The sequence below is a fragment of the Bubalus bubalis genome, chromosome 9 (assembly GCF_019923935.1).
Source record: "Bubalus bubalis isolate 160015118507 breed Murrah chromosome 9, NDDB_SH_1, whole genome shotgun sequence".
Lineage (NCBI taxonomy): Eukaryota > Metazoa > Chordata > Mammalia > Artiodactyla > Bovidae > Bubalus > Bubalus bubalis.
In genome coordinates, this window is record NC_059165.1 from 88041437 (window position 1) to 88054337 (window position 12901).

The 12901-nt window shown below is 38.0% G+C and overlaps 1 protein-coding gene across 8 annotated transcripts in view; it reads left to right on the plus strand.

Annotated features, from left to right (window-relative positions):
- The window catches only part of CDC42SE2 (CDC42 small effector 2), a 118575-nt gene that overhangs the window by 17546 nt on the left and 88128 nt on the right, over positions 1-12901 (plus strand). For 6 of the 8 annotated variants that reach the window (XM_044947856.1, XM_044947853.1, XM_044947854.1 and 3 more), the window contains exon 2: positions 6479-6560. The exons of the other annotated variants lie outside the window; for them this stretch is intronic. The gene's annotated coding sequence lies outside the window, so the exon portion shown is untranslated. The remainder of the gene's footprint in view (positions 1-6478; positions 6561-12901) is intronic. 8 annotated transcript variants of the gene reach the window in all.

Genomic DNA, 12901 nt, shown 5'->3' on the forward strand with positions numbered 1-12901 from the left:
AAAAAAAAACTTATTGGAGTGTAGTTGATTTACAATGTTGTGTTAGTTTCTGCTGTACCAGAGTGAATCAGTTTTTTTATGTGTGTATACACACAGGCACACACAAACACACATATCCACTCTCTTTTAAAGATTTTTTTCCCCACCTGTGTCATTAGGGAATATTGAGGCGAGTTCCTTGTGCTATGCAGTAGGTCCTTATTAGTTATCCATTTCATATATAGCAGTGTGTATATGTCAGTGCCAGTCTCCCACTTTATCCCTCCCACTGCTCTTTCCCTCTTGGTAACCAAATAACAAATACAAAAAACAAACAAATGTAAGTGTGTTTTTGACAGCTGTGACTGTTCCTATTGATATTTTGTAAATAAGTTCATTTGTACCATTTTTTAGCTTCCACACCCATGGTATTTGTCTTCCTCTGTCTGACTGATTTCTCTCAGTTTGACAGTCTCTGGGTCCATTCATGTTGTTGCAAATGGCATTATTTTGTTCTATTTTATGGCTGAGCAATATTCCACTGTATATATGTACTTCATCTTTATTTGTTCCTCTGTGAAAGAATTTAGCTTGCGTCCATATCCTGGCTGTTGTAAATAGTGCCCCAGTGAACATTGGGGTGCATATATCATTTCGAAGTTACGTTTTCTCTGGATATATGCCCAAGAGTGGGATTACATACAGTTCTGTCTTAGTGTTCTGTGTTTCCTTTTTACTTTTTGCTCTTCTCCACAGCACTTGTATCAGTTTACATTCTCATCACACCTTCTCCGGCATATTTTATTTGTAGATTTTTTGCTGGCCATTCGGATTGGTAAGAAATTATACTTTCATGTGCTTTTGGTTTGCATTTCTCTCACAATTAGTGATGTTGAACGTCTTTTTGTATGCTTTTTGGCCATCTGTATGTCTTTGGAGAAGTATCTGTTTAGATCTTCCACCCATTTTTTGATTGCACTGGTTTTTGTTTTTGTTTTTAATATTGAGCCGTGTGAGCTGTTTGTATATTTTGGAGATTAATCCCTTGTCAGTTCCTCCATTTTCACCCATCCTCTGGGTTGTCTTTTCATTTTATTTATGGTTTCCTTTGCTGTGCAAAGGCTTTTAAGTTCAGTTAGGTCCCCCCCCCCCCTTTTTTTTTTAATTTTCATCTCTTGGAGGTGGATCAGAAGAGATCTTGCTGCAATTTATGTCAAACAGTGTTCTGCCTTTGTCTCCGTCTAAGAGTTTTGTAGTATCCAACCTTAATTTCAGGTTTTGGTCCATTTGAGTTTATTTTTGTGTATGGTGTTAGAGAGTATTCTACTTTTATTCTTTTACGTGTAGCTGTCCAGTTTTCCTAGCACTGCCTATAGAAGAGATTGTCTTTTCTGCATTGTATATTCTTACTTCCTTTAACCATAGGTGCATACGTTTTTCTCTGAACTTTCTGTCCTTTTCCATTGATTTGTATTTCTGTTTTTGTGGCAGTACCACACTGTCTTGATTCCCGTAGCTTAATAGTGTAGTCTGAAGTCAGGGAATCTGACTCTCCAGCTGTTTTTCCCTCAAGATTGCTTTGACTATTCATGGCCTTTTGTGTTCCCATACAAATTGTTAATTTTTTAATTCTAATTCTGTGAAAAATTAAGCAGTGCATATTTTGATTTTGAAATACCATATGTATCAGAGTTCGTTGCAAAAAACAAACACTACTTTCCGAAAACCGTGACCTCGTGGGTTCTGCTTACTCATTTTCATGGAAAATGTTGCTATAAAACTTGTTAGTCCTCGTTGTCAAACCAGCCAAAGTGGATATGTTTTCTTGTCAGAAATTTCTACTTTTTCAGTTCTAATAAAAATGGCAGTTTCTGCATTGAACAACCACTGAATAATTACTTTCACTTGTGAATTCTACACTGATTGATTAGGTAAGGAGTCTTGCCATTAATTGATTGATCAGGTAAGGAGTTTTTTGCCATGAGTTTCTTTCAGTATTTCTTGCTGTGCTTATATGAGACTCTTCCTTATCCTCCCAGTTATCCCTTTGGTGCCCTGGCAATTTCTTGGAAGCAAAGTTCCTTACTAAGCTTTATGACAAGTAAAAAGTATGACTGTCCTCTATAACGTGGGAGGGCTACTGTGGAAGGGAAGGTGGAAAGAGAATGAATGATGCACATCACTTTTAGTAAAGGGTACAGGAGGGAGTTGGAGATCTGGAGGTTGATTTCCTTAAAGCTGTCCAGACCTGTGTTCCTCCTGGAAAGCGCCACACCTGGCACTAGGTTGCAGGCCCTTGAGTAAGCGGAACAACATTATCTTCTGCTCTAATTGGTGGTGTGTGTTTAAGTAAATTATCTCATTTACTTTTAAATTTTGCCTTCAAAGCTTGGACAAATTTATAATTGACCTTTATGATGAGATAGAATAGTTTTTACAGTGGTTCATGGAGCAGTGAACATAGTAATCAGAACCTCATGGAAAAGACGGCTAAAACAGAAAAATTTGGAGAAGAAAAAAGGAAACTGGATCTCTACCTCACACTGGACAGCAGGGTGAATTTTTGATTTTCCAGAGATGAGTATAAAAAAAGAAAACCTTAAACATATTAGGATGGTATGGGGAGGGAGGAGGGAGGAGGGTTCAGGATGGGGAACGCATGTATACCTGTGGTGGATTCATTTTGATATTTGGCAAAACTAATACAATTATGTAAAGTTTTAAAAATAAAATAAAATTAAAAAAAATAAAAAAAAGAAGGAAATGTATCAGCATGAAAACTTTTGGGTGTTGGGAAAGCAATCCAGTACACTCCTTTTTCTCATCAAAAAAGTCTCCAAGTTATTGTTACATGGCCATAATTGTTTTTTAAAATACGTGAATTATTTTTCAGAAATCCAGTTTTCAGAATACATATAAGATCAAGATTGTCGTTTACATCTAAGTTACCTTGCAGTTTCATATATCATGTTTCCCCTTCTGCTCTTAAGCATAAAGAACTTTTCAAAGTGCTGCTATTGTAATAAACATGACCCAATACCCAGGAACCTTCCTAATGATTGCTAGATTTAAGGGGTTATTTGGCTCTTGGTTGCAGACATGGTTGGTTGTATTTGTGCAGAAATGTGTGGAATTAAAGTTGTTAGGAAACCAGTCAGCTGCATTCTCTTGAAATAAACTATTGGTTGCCGGTCTTCTTTCAAATGGAGATCTTCATAGTAAATAATAATATATATACTTATAAAGTTGTATATTGAACAGTTGAACCTTTAGAGAGATTTTTATAGTACAAGCAGCAGGCTTGTCAGATTTTAATCTAAAAATGGCTAAGAATCTGTTTTCCGTTTGTTGTTATTTTTCTTTAAAGTCTCCCCCCCGCCCCCGAAACTTTCAGTTCTCAATGAACAATTTGTCAGTTTGTACTTTTAGTCCCTCGTGTCCTTCTCTGCAAGACAGTGATGCGATTTATCACATCTTCATTCCTTATTAAGTCAATTGGGGCAAATTAAATATGTACTGACTTTCTCAAGATAAGTTGAGATTTCAGCCCCCTCTGCATTTACCAGAAATAATACCATACTGAGTCACTCTCTGAAAAAGCACAGCTGGTAGAAGAAATTGCATGTTAATGATATTGTCAGTGTAGGAGGGCCACTGCATATTGCAAAGCAGACTCAATTAAGCACCTGCTATTTGGGTTAATATTCTGAAGGAGCAGAAAACATTATGCTTGGTCAAGTAGGCTCAGTTAAGTTCACAGGGTACATCAAATCTGAATCAAACTAAAATGTAACAATTTCATTTGACACAATGGAAAATTAATACAAGATAAAGAGGACAAGTTACTGATCAGTTGGGAACTGTGACTTATTTTGCCTTGAAGGGAAGATGTACTTTTTAGTTATGTAGTGTTTTCTTTTTTTTTTTTTGGTATATGTGCTCCTGAAGTGAGCACTGTGTTATCTTATGTGGGCTTAAATAAAAACATTCAGTTATTTAGTAAACACTTAACTGCTTTAGCTGTGTGTGAATCACTCAGGTATTAGGTGTTCAGCTGCAAACTAAAATAAAAATATGTCTCTTCATAAGACCCTACATTCTGGTTGGTGATGAAAATAAGTGAGTTATATTTAATACATACATTATATATAATGGATTTATAATGCCAAACAAAAATTAAAGCACTGTGAGGAAAAAGGAAAGCATGGGAGCAAGATAAGGAGGGCCAGGCTAGGGAATAGGGAATGCCATTTTAAATAGGATAGCAAAGAAAGGACTCACTGGAAAGATAATAAAGAGATAGCCATTACAGGATCATTTGTGATTACTATTGGAAATACTGGGGACAGTCTAGATATCTGTCTCTTTATGACATTGGTTAAATGTGTTATGTATGCATCTATATAGTGGAATACTCAGCAAATAATTTAAGTCCTACATATACAGAATGATCGGCACGTTCATGAAGCAATAAAAACAAAGTGCAGAATAATACACAGAATATGTTACCCTGATGTCTGTCAGGTTCATGATATATTTTTCTAAATGAATGGAATCTCAGAGGAAAGATTCTTAACCAATTAATGGTCATCTTTGGAATGAAGGGTGTTTTGTGGACAGGAGAATAAGGGTGAAACACGTTATATCCCATTTTACTATGTATTTGTACCATCTAGTCAAAATAAGTGATTAAGATGTAAAGTAAGTACATGGAAAACTGTCCAAATAGAAGACAATGGAAAAACACACACATTTGTAAAACCTAGTGGCCCAGACAGCCCTCTCTCCTAGATGGTGAGTAAATGGGATAGTGAATAGAAACGTGCATTCACTTCTGTGATAAGCTGGAGACCTTGCTGACGGTGGCCGTTGGAAAGGAAGGCCAAGTCCTGTTTTAGCTGGGTAATGAGTTACAGTGATTATGACTGTAACATTGAGGTTTCTCTTGGCTTTTTTCACTCTTCTAATAAACGGAAGGTATATTTATTTCCTGGAGTTTCCACAGTGAAGTACCACAGAAACTTGTTCTCTCGCCATTGTGGAGGCTGGAGGTCAAAAATGAAGGTGTCAGCTGGGCCCTGTTTCTCCTGAAACCTGTCGGAGAACCCTTCCTTGCCTTGCCCTAACCTCTAGTGGGTTGCTGGCAATCTTTGGTGTTCCCCAGGCTTGCAGTTGCATAATTCAGCCTCTGATGTCAGCGTGTGGTTTTTCTGTTAGTATGTCTTGTTTTCTTCACAAGGCCAGCTTCTCATAATGACACTGATCATACTGGATTTAGGGGCCCACCCTACTCCAGTATTACGTCACTAACAACCCTGTTTCCAAATGAGGTCACATTCAGAGGTCCTGGGGGTTAGGATTGCAGCATATTTGAGGTGGGGGGAAGTGGGCTTAGACAGAGAATGGGACAAAATTCAACCCATAGCAGTCTTTCCCAGGGTAGATTGCCTCCACGTACAGCCTTTCTTATATGCAGAAGTGTTTTGGAAGGTTGTACAGAAAGATAATGTTTTACAGTTTATTTTACTCTTACTGTAAAGTAGTTCTCATGGAGAGAAAAAAAAAATCTCATCCTGCTTAAGAGTGCAACATATTTATTGAAGCTGATGTTTTAATGAAAATACTTTTTTTTTCTTATGTGGTAAAAGAGTATGGCAGTTATAAGTAGTGATGAGTTAAACATGACAGTGAGTTACTAATTTAGACATTTTATGTGCTTTTTTTTTTTTAAAGTCATACCATGAGGATAAATACCTTATATTATTTTTCTGTGTTTTTATTCTCACTCACGCAAAAATAGCTTCCTTTTCAGAAAGGACAAACACCCTCCCCCTGCCGCTGCCCCCCCCCCCCCCCCCCGCCCCCCGTTCTTAGTAGTTTTTCTCCCATAGCCATTACACTTCTCTGAAACATTAGGAAACCTTTTAAAATTCTCCCTTGCCTTTTTGCTCTTTCCCATGTATAAATCAGAAACCAAATATTTGTTAGCCTCCAAAATCTTTTTAAAAGTTAGTATGTCCCAAATAAGCCTTTTTAGATGCTGTTTACCCTTGGAGAAATGTGTTGTATATAAACAAATTGACAAATTGGCATTTAGGTGTCTCTCTTTTTTCACAGAGTCGAAAGAGAAAAGGAGACTCACCTTTCTTTCATTGTAATTGAAAATGTCTCATTTTTTTCCTTTAAAAAGTTCATTAATGTAGAAAAAATATATTTATTTTTATGATTGATAATTCCTCTGATTTTTTTTTATGAAATAGGCAGTTAAATCTCACATCTTAGAAAGTTATTCTTATTTGGGTGGGCTAAGTAATGTACTTTAATTCAGTTGCTACCTAGTCATGTTTTAAATATTTTATGAATTTAGGTGTCTTAAAATCTTGAGGATTCTTTTGGTCTTTAGATATTGTCTAGTCTGACATTCTTTCAAATGTAGGAATATTTTTAGTGTCCCTGATCTGTAAAACTTATAGTGACTGTGAATTCACTACTTTTCTAGACAACCCAGTATCTTTTGGAGGCCTCTCTGAAACTTGTACATTAATGGCTCTTGATCCATCTTCTTTGACAATCAACCCACAGTAAGTCTTTTTTTCTCTCTTCACATGCTGTATACTAAGACCCACGATTATTTGAAGGTGGTCATATCTTTTCCCTGTGCTTTTTGCTAGGCTAACTCTCTTATGTGGCATAGTTTTCAGACTCTGCCATCCTGCTTTCTCTTCTCTGGATGCATTCTAGTTTAGTAATGTCTCTGAAGATGTGGCACCCAAAACAGGATGGCATATTCCCGAACTTCTGTATCTGAAATTCTGGGCCTAAGTAACACCTCCCTCCCTGGTTTGTAGGTACAGCCAGAATTGATAAATTCTGCAGAGTAAGTGTCCACATGATACATGGGAAGAGTGCCCATCATAGGTTTGGAGGGTTGGAGAAGCCTTCCTAAAGGAAGTGATGGCCATATCAATTTCTGAAGAGTATGTCCTGCAGAGGTAGTAAGCAAGTATGATGCTCCAGAAGCAAGAGAGAGAGTGAACCCAGTGTGTTTGAGAAGCAAAAAGAAATTGAGAATGGTTGAATGCACAGTTATGAACTGAAGAGGCAGTAAATGAGGTTGAAGACAAAAATGGGGACCAAATCATAAAGGCCCTTGGAAATCATATTAAGGAACTGAACTGTTCTTAAGGATAATGGTGAATCATTAAAGGGTGTATTAAGGTAGGAAAAAAACACAGTCAGACATTGATTTTAGAAGGATCGTTCTAGCTGAAATGGGAATGAATTGGAGGGACTGAGACAGGCAACCAGGAGATCAGTTCGCAATTGTTACGGAACGTTTTAGTCATAGTGGTGGTGCCCAGACCTTGACTAGTGGCTTTGGGGTTGAGAAGAAACAGGTTAGAAAAATAGTTGAGAGGATTTGGTTACTTGGCTATGGAGGGAGAGAATGAAGGGCAGGAGGCAAGGAAAATAAATACCCTTGTTTTTGGTGTGGGGAACTGGGTAGATGGGGGAGCTGAATTGGAATGCAGTAGAGGACTGGCGGGGAGGAAGGAGAGTTCAGTGAAGCTAGAGGCAGAGGTGAAGTGCTGTACGCAGCTGGGTATGTGAGCTGCAGAGCTCTGGGCTGCAGATGGGACTTGCATCAGTATCTAAATAGCAGTTGAACTCAGGAGTGACTGAAATGACCAGGGGAGCGTTTGTAGCATGAAAGAAGGAGGGCACTGGCCAGAGCCCTCAAGAACTGTTGTCTAGTATTTGAGCTGCAGCCTTTGGTGTCTTTGGATTATTTTAGAACCTGCAAAGAAGAAGGAAATCCAGACTTATGACATACTTATTTCGTAGAAACCCACCTAAATTGTGGAGAGAAAATGGTCCTCAAATGATCTTCCCTACTCACCTGTCACAGTAACTGAAATTCATGTTATTAAACATTCTCTACTTTGGATTAAGGTATCATTTCTCTAGGAGTTAAAATGCAGATATCCCTAAAGAGCCCTAAAGTTTTAATACTTGGGTGGTGTTTTTAGGTTCCTAGGTTTTATTTTTATTTTTTTTAATTAAAAAAATTTTTTTTGGCCATACAGCTTGGCATGTGGGTTCTTAACTTCCCTGACCAGAGATTGAACTGCCACCCTTGCAGTGGAAGCACAGAGTATTAATCACTGGATTGCCAGGGAAATCCCAGGTCCCTAAGTTTGAATCTGGAATTCAGATCAGAAGAACAGATAGGAATTTCAAAAAGATTGGTTTTGGGAAGTGTGACCTTGCTGAGGTGTATGAGACCAGAGAGGGAGCGGCACTTGAAGCACTGAGGTCACCAGTCACTTGGATAAGGAGATGAGAGCCTGAGTGAGTGAGTGTGTGTGTGTGTATGTGTATGTGTGTGGAAAGTGGATGGTGCTTTGAATAGCAAAGGGCTAATACAAAGAATGATGCTAAAGCTGAAACTCCAGTACTTTAGCCACCTCATGCTAAGAGTTGACTCATTGGAAAAGACTCTGATGCTGGGAGGGATTGGGGGCAGGAGGAGAAGAGGACGACAGAGGATGAGATGGCTGGATGGCATCACCGACTCGATGGACATGAGTTTGGGTAAACTCCAGGAGTTGGTGATGGACAGGGAGGCCTGGTGTGCTGCAATTCATGGGGTCGCAAAGAGTTGGACATGACTGAGCGACTGAACTGAATATAAAGAGATGAGAGCCAGAGTGTGTGTGTCTGTGTGTGTGTGTGTGTGTGTGTGTGTGTTTGGAAAGTGGATAGTGCTTTGAATACCAAAGAGCTAATGCCCCTAAAAAGGGAATAAGGGCATATTAAGAGGATGAAGATCTAGATAGAGGGAAAATGAAAGTATTTTAGTTACATGTTAGGGTGATCATATAATTTATCATCTAAACTAGGACGTACTGAGGTAGTTTATCATCTTAAACTGGGACATACTGTGATAGAAAGGGGAGTGGCTTTTAATAATTACTTTGTGAAAACCTGTGTAAACTGGGACGATCTAAGCAAATAAGGACTGGATGATTAGTCATGCTCTAGTTGTAATGTGCTTATACAGTATATACATGTTATATATATGGGCCTGTATACAATAATAGCATAATGAGATAGTATCAGTTTGGAGCTACCGTGTGCCAAGTGTATAAACACTTGATACGTGTTATTTCATTCTTACAAGAATTCTCTGAAGTGGCCTTGTCCTCATTTATAGTTGATGAAACTTTCTCATGAAACTAAAATATTTTGCTGCAGTTCTCTATGGAAGTCAAAAATTGAAAATAATGAAATGGCTTAATACTAACCATAAATAAAATACAGGTAAACTCTTATTAAACACTATGTCATACTGCAGTTGCTGTGAATCTGTACATGTATTTTAAAATGTCCTGTGACTTGCTAGGAAAATTACTCTTGTAATGTCGTATCATGTGTTAAACCCCATTCCCCTCTGATGTCCACATTCCTGAGGGCTTACTTTGTGCCAGACCGTGTTTCAAGCACTTTACATGTATTAATCTAATTGAGACTGCAAAATTGCCTTATGAATTATACCCTATTTTACAGTTTAGCAAAGTGAGGCATGGTGAATAACTTGCCGGAAGTCAACACATCTAATAAGTGGCAAAGCCAGAATTCAGACTTTGACATTTTGACTCCAGGATCTATTTTCTTTCTTATTGAAGTGTAGTTGATTTACAGTGTTGTGCTGATTTCTGCTGTACGCCAAAGTGCTTCAGTTACACATATATACGTTTTCATATTCTTTTCCATTATGACTTATCACAGGACATTGAATATAGTTCCGTGTGTTGTTCAGTCGGACCTCATTGTTTATTCTATATATGATAGTTGGTGTCTGCTGATCCGAACTCCCAGTCCTTCCCTCTCCCATCCCTCCTGCCCCTTGGTAACCACTAGTCTGTTCTCTGTAACTGTGAGTCTGTCTGTTTCTTTGGTATGTTCACTTGTATTTTAGATTCCACATGTAAGTGATATCGTATGGTATTTGTGTTTCTGTGACTTACTTTGCTTAGTATGATCATCTCTGGCTCCATCCATGTTGCTGCATATGACATTTTGTTCCTTTTTATGGCTAAGTAATGTTCCGTTGTATACACATACCACATCTTCTTTATCTGCTCACCTGTCAGTGGACATTAGACTGTTTCAGTGTCTTGGCTGCTGGGAGTAGTGCTGCTGTGAGCATAGGGGTCTGGATACACGCTCAAGAATGGGATTGCTGGATCATAAGGTAGTTCTGTTTCTAGTTTTTCGAGGAACCTCTGTACTGTTTTTCATAGTGACTGCACTTATTTACATTTCTACCAAAAGTAAAGTAAGGTTCTCTTTTCTCAGCACCCTTGCCAACATCTTTTAATGGTAGAATTTTTAACGATGGCCATTCTGACTGGTGCGAAGTGATATCTCATTGTAATTTGGATTTGCATTTCTCTAATAATTAGCAATGTTGAGCATCTTTTCATGTGCCTATTGGCCATCTGTATGTCTTTGGAGAAAGGTCTGTTTAGATCTGTCCTTTTTTTATTGAGTTGTTTGTTTCTTTTGTTGTTGAGTTGTATGAGCTGTTTATATATTTTGGAAATTAAACCCTCAACGATCACATCATTTGCAAGTATTTTCTCCCAGTTTGTAGATTGTCTTTTTGTTTTGTTTATGCTATGCAAAAGCTTATAAGCTTGATTAGGTCCCGCTTATTTAGTTTGCTTTTATTTCTATTGCCTTGGGAGACTGACCTAAGAGAATATTGGTATGATTTGTGTCAGAGAATGTTTTTCCTCTCTTCTCTTCTAGAAGTTTTTGGTGTCTTATATTTAAGTTTTTAAGTCATTTGAGGTTTTTTTTAATGTTCAGTGTGAGGATGTGTTCTAACTTAATTGATTTACATGCATGAGATATTATACTTTTGAAAGAGTTATTTTCTGAAGAGAGAAAAGATTGTGGCCATAAATTTTTCTTTCTTTTTTAGTCTTTCTAAAAAAAATGTAAAGTTTTATATTGGAGTGTAGTTGATTAACAATGTTGTGTTAGTTTCAGGTGTACATGTGGCCATGATTTTCAAACTTAATGCATTAAAAGGGTTCTATTTTTCATATTAATCAGTCTTGCTACCAATGACTAACTTGTGATGAATTACTTTATCTTAAAATTAATTACATTTATATTGAAAGTATGCCATTTGGTTAATTTATATATATGTACACACACACACACACACACACACACACACACACTCTATGAAACTATCACCACATTCAATGTAATAAAAATATCTCCAGCAAAAGCAGTTTGTAGGCCTTCTTCTTCTCTTGGCCACATACCCTGCCTGTTCCCAGGCAGTCAGCTGAACTGCTTTCTATCACTTGTGGTTCTGGAATTTTCTATAAATGGATTCTATACAGTATACTCTTGGCTTCTCAGCGTAATAATTTTGAGATCCATTCATGTGAATGAATGTATAATATTTTTTACTGCAAGTGGTATTACATTGAATGGCTTTATATTTTGTTTATTTACTCATCTGTTGGTGGAAAGATGAGTTGTTTCTAGTTTTTGGCACTTAAAAATAAAGCTGCTTTGTAGATGTACACTTTAATTTTTCTTAAATAAATACCTAGGAATGTAATGGCTGGGGTATAGAGTAAGTGAACAAATGTTCTATAGAAAAGAATTGATTTTTGAGTATTGATTTTGTATCCCGTAACCTTGCTAAACTCATTCCATTAGTTCTAGTCATCTTTCTGATTTCTTAATTATTCAAATTAAGCATAATGACCCAGTTAATTGTCAGCTTAGCTTCCCTGGTGGCTCAGATGGTAGTGTCTGCCTGCAGTGTGGGGACCTGGGTTCAGTCCCTGGTTTGGGAAGATCCTCTGGAGAAGGAAATGGCAACCCACTCCAGGACTCTTGCCTGGAACATTCCATGGATGGAGGAGCCTGGTAGGCTACAGTCCATAGGATCACAGAGTCAGACACGACTGAGTGACTTTGCTTCACTATAAGCTTATAAAATGTAATGTGTCACTTTGATATGTAGCATCCCCAGTATTTTCTTTTTATAAAATACTAAATATTCCTTATTATATGGGACCTTGAAAGTTCAGTTCAGTCACTCAGTTGTGTCCGACTCTTTGTGGCCCCATGAATCGCAGCACGCCAGGCCTCCCTGTCCATCACCAACTCCCAGAGTTCACTCAGACTCATGTCCATTGAGTTGGTGATGCCATCCAGCCATCTCATCCTTTGTCGTCCCCTTCTCCTCCTGCCCCCAGTCCCTCCCAGCATCAGTCTTTTCCAGTGAGTCAACTCTTGGCATGAGGTGGCCAAAGTACTGGAGTTTCAGCTTTAGCATCATTCCTTCCAAAGAAATCCCAGGGCTGATCTCCTTCAGAATGGACTGGTTGGATCTCCTTGCAGTCCAAGGGACTCTCAAGAGTCTTCTCCAACACCACAGTTCAAAAGCATCAATTCTTCGGCGCTCAGCCTTCTTCACAGTCCAACTCTCACATCCATGCAAGACCACAGGAAAAACCATAGCCTTGACTAGATGGACCTTTGTTGGCAAAATAATGTCTCTGTTTTTCAACATGCTATCTAGGTTGGTCATAACTTTCCTTCCAAAGAGCAAGAAATTTCAAGCTATCATTATTTAAATAGTTGAATTTACAGGCAGTTTGAAGAAGGTAATTGATTCTCAGGGAGGAATTGCTGTTTGTTTTTATGGTTTTTATGAGACTCTTAGAATCTGTTCAGACTATATATCTAGAGAATCAAGCACTTCGATGATTTTGGGAGGATGAGGGAGAGTATACGATAAAGACTTGGAGGTTTGAGTCTGGAACCGAAACTGCAAGGATTCCAGGCCAGTTTACTGAAATGAGAAAGACTGTCAGACAGC